This window comes from Meles meles, unplaced genomic scaffold (assembly GCF_922984935.1).
Source record: "Meles meles unplaced genomic scaffold, mMelMel3.1 paternal haplotype, whole genome shotgun sequence".
Classification (NCBI taxonomy): Eukaryota; Metazoa; Chordata; class Mammalia; order Carnivora; family Mustelidae; genus Meles; species Meles meles.
The window spans coordinates 17932-22500 of record NW_025721483.1 but is presented as its reverse complement, the minus strand read 5'-3'; positions in this window follow the sequence as shown (position 1 = coordinate 22500).

Below are 4569 nucleotides of genomic sequence, written 5' to 3'. Positions count from 1 at the left end.
TTGGACAGGGCGGGGAGGAGAGGGAGGGAGGGAGGGAGGGAGGGAGGGAGGGAGGGCGAGCGCGCGCGCGCGTGCGCGAGCGGGGGTGCGGGGGGGGTGGGGGGGAAGCGGAAGAGCGAGGGAGTGCGCATGCGGGCAAGGCCGCTGCAGGCAGCGGGAAAGGGAGAGGCAGGCTTTCCACCGAGGAGGGAGCCCGATGTGGGGTTCCATCCCAGGACCGTGGGATCGTGACCCGGGCCGAAGGCGGCCGGCCGCCCAACCGACTGAGCCACGGACGCACCCCGGACGGACCTAGGAACAGTTGTAGTGACGTGATTTTTTTTGGAAGATTTTATGGATCGATTGGACAGACGGAGATCACAAGTAGGCAGAGAGAGAGGAGGGGGCTCCTCCTCCGAGCAGAGAGCCCGATGCTGGGCTCGAACCCAGGACCCTGGGATCATACCCTGAGCCGAAAGCAGAGGCTTTCACTCACGGAGCCACCCAGGCGCCCCTAGTGCCATGATGTGGACGGATCGTTGGAGACATGGGAACCGGTGTTCTTCTCGAAGCGCCTTCTGCACCGTCACTTCCACAGACCTGAACCTTTAAGGTGGACCTGGGGAGACCACTGTCAAAACGGACACAGGCGCCGCTGTTCTCCAGAAAGTTCGATCGACCCTGGGACGGCTATCCACTTTCCCTTTCTCTGAAATGACCTAGGACACCCCTCTTCTGGCCACCTCCTCTCTTGCTCCCCCCACCCCAACGACCCATCATGGGACCTTCCCCTTACACCTGCTGAACGCTTTTCCACCCCCCACCCCCCACCCCCCACCCCCCACCCCCCCACCCCCCACCCCCCCCCCGCCTGGCCTGCGTTGGCTTGGAGTCTCTGCCGGACCCAGGACCCGGGCGGGGGGGTGGCCGCCCACAGACTCTGTCCACTCTCAGAGGTGATGAGTGGGGGTAACGCACAGAAGCTCTCAGAATACTACGCATGCCCAGTATCCTACACATCCACTCCCTGCCCCTCCCCCCCCACCACCGGTTTTGAATGTGTGCGCGGACCCACAGAGTGGAGGAATGGGCATGGACGCGCACACGCGGGCACGCACGGATGGCTAGGGAGGGAGGGACGGACGGACGAAGGAACTGAAGGGGGAAGAAGGGACGGGAAGGGAGAGAGGGAGATAGGCAGACCCACCCGCCGCCCTGTTCACCAACCACCCGCCCCGGTCACCTCCCTCCCTCCCTCCCTCCCTCCCTCGTCTACCTACCCTTTGCCCTCCCGTTTTCAAAGTGGAGATAAAATTCGCACTCCATAATTCACATACTCTTCAAGGGACGCGGTTCGGTAGCCTTTTATTCCTTAGGGGACTCCCAAAGATGCGCAACCCTCGCCACCGTTTCCAGAACGTTTCCATCCCTTCGAAAAGAAACACCCCTACCACCCCCTGCCCGCTTCCCACCCGCGCCTCCCCCTCCCCTCACCCTGACTCTCTTCACCGGTCTCCCCCTACAGCCTCCGATCCCCCCCTCCGTCCTGCCTAGGATTGGGGTATGACGGCTGCCTCCTTCCTACCTACCCCTGGAATCCCAAGGCATTCATTAGGTCACCCGTGGCTCTCGGGTTCCTTTTTCTTAGCGTCACGTTTTTGGGGCTCACCCAGGTGTTTCCATGGATCGGCGCGCTGCTCCTTTGGACGGCGTCATCGTTCTCCACGATGAGCTTAGGAAGATGAGTGGAACGACGACAGGATGTTCGTGGGCCACCGAGTCTCCCGCCCGACCCCTTCTCTTAAAACTTGAAGTGGTACTAAACAGGTACCATCTCTGAGGACAGAAGTCCTAGCATCATCAGCAGACACTGTGGAAAGGTGTTTTGCACTGTCTCGCGTGGCCTCTTTCTTCCCTGGAAAAGGATTCACAGGCTATCCTGCACCCCTTAAGGCCAGAACGATCTCATCATGCTCTGGTGGTCCTGCGCCTTGGGTCTCGTGGCGCCCCCTTCCCCACCGAGAGCTACCCTCACTCCATCCTCTTACGCTGGCCCAGAAGTGAGATGAACAGCACCCCGCTTTTTCCACCAGGCGAGCCCAAGTCATGGAGAATGGTTCAAAGCCATTCCCAGGTGCTGGTCATTTGGCTGGAAAGGAGGCAGGCTATGGGGTTGGGTAGGAGGCTACCTCCGTCCTTCTGTCACCGTAGAAAGTAATTTTTTTTTTTCTTTCTCCCTTCCCTTCCCCTTCCCCTTCCCCTTTCCCTTTCCCCCTTCCCTTTCCCCCTTCCCTTTCCCTTTCCCCCTTCCCTTTCCCCTTTCCCCTTCCCTTTCCCCTTCCCCCTCCCCCTTCCCCTTCCTTCCCTTTCCCCTTCCCCTTCCTTCCCTTTCCCCTTCCCCTTCCTTCCCTTTCCCCTTCCCCTTCCTTCCCTTTCCCCTTCCCCTTCCTTCCCTTTCCCCTTCCCCTTCCTTCCCTTTCCCCTTCCCCTTCCTTCCCTTTCCCCTTCCCCTTCCTTCCTTCCTTCCTTCCTTCCTTCCTTCCTTCCTTCCTTTCCTTCCTTTCCATCTTTCTTTCTTTCATTTTAAAGATTCTTGCTTCTGCATTTGACAGCGAGATAGAGAGCCCAAGTAGGAAGAGCGGCAGAGGCCACGCGCGCCGGACTTTATCGAGCTCTTCATTGTTATTTCTGTCGTTGTTTTTCTTGTGTACCCTACAACCAGGGTGGGGCTCCAACTCAGGACTCAGATCTAAGAGTCAGCGCGCTCTATGGAGAACCAGCCAGGGGCCACTGAGCTTTTTGTAGCCTAGGGAGAGAACGGGTTTCCTGTGTGCCGGCGCCCCCCTCCCCCCCCCCGCTGCCCCCCCGCTCCCCCCCCCCGCTCCCCCCCCCCCCGCTCCCCGCTCCCCGCTCCCCCGCTCCCCGCTCCCCGCTCCCGTACCGCTTTGGCACACGGGTTCTTTGGAATGTGAAGCGCTTAAGAAACAGTAAGCTGTTCTTCACCCAGTAAGCTGGGTGGCTCAGGCGTTAAGGGTCTGCCATAGGCTCAGGTCACCATCTCAGGCGCGTAGCGCACGCGCGCGCGCGCGCGCACACACACACACACACACACACACACACACACCCGCTCCCATCGCATCTGGCTCCCTGCTCAGTGGGAAACCTGCTTCTCCCTCTCCCACTCCCCCAGCCCCTGCTTGTTTCCCTCCCTCGCTCTGTTTCTCTCTGTCAAATACATACACAGAACCTTGAGAGAGATAGGAATAAAGAAAGAAAGAGAGAGAGAGAGAGAGAGAGAGAGAGAGAGAGAGAGAGAAAGGCAATAGCCCTGAGGAGGACACTTCTTTGCCTCTCCCTCTGCTTCCTGACCTGAAAGGGGGAGATAAAACTCGCCTAGGAATGGCACCTTCCCTCCATGGAGCAGGAGGAAAAGAAGACATTCTCATCAGTCTGCAGACGGCATCAGAGGAACGTGCCCAGAAAACCTTCCTCTGCCCGTTCCCTTCCATCTCTTGGCCTTCCCGTGGTGGGCTGAGCTCAGAAGCCCAAAACTGCTTTCCTCTCTCCTGTCATTTCTCCACAACCGGATCTTTCTTTGTGGAGGACATGCCCTCGACATGGGAATTCCGAGCCGCCGCCGTTCTGTGAGACTTCTGGTGTGGGTGTATTCTGCCTGGTGGGCGCTGCACGTGTCAATCGACTGTTTCTCTCCCTGGGATCTGTCTCTTTCTGACCGGTGTCTCAGTCAACAACTCAGAAGGGGAGTAGAGGGAACATTCTTCCTCCCCTACACCTACTGAATGCAGATGGACACACCCCCAGAACCCTCCCCTCACACACACACACACACACACACACACACACACACACACACACACCCCAAACAAGAGTTGGAATCCACCTGAATGTGGAACAATGTCACAGTAGTTAAACACAGGATGCTAGACTCACATGGCAGAATAGAACACCGATACTACAAATTATGTTTGCGGAGACGGTTTGGTGGCATAGGAATGTGCTTGTTGGGTGGCAATACTTAGTGAAAAGAAGTAGGAAACATTCGGCGGAGAATGGGTTCTCTCTTAGGAGGGGATACCAGATCATTTCAAAGGCTGGGGATGGTGAAATCAGCCCCCCCCCCTTCTTCTTCTCCTTCCCCTTCTCCTTCGTCTTCTTCTTCTTCAAGATTTTATTTATTGATGTGACAGACAGAGATCACAAGTAGGCAGAGAGGCAGGCAGAGAGAGAGGGAGAAGCAGGCTCCCCATCGAGCAGAGAGCCCAATCCGGCGTCTCGAGCCCAGGACCCCGGGACCATAAACCGAGCCAAAGGCAGAGGCTTTAACCTACGGAGCCACCCAGGTGCCCCAGTTCTTCTATCTTTTCACTTCTGTTTCTCCCCCTACTCTGTTCTTTAGGGTGGTCCTTAGGCCTCCTCCTTTTCCCGAGCCAATGACTATACCTGCTTTTTTAAGACATTGCGTCCTAAAGAGGAAGCAGGACTTCAGCTAATGGTCTCAGGAAGGATGCTTACTTCCTAGATTCATATGGATCCGCCCAACTTTGGCTTCTCATGGCTCATCGCTCTCTG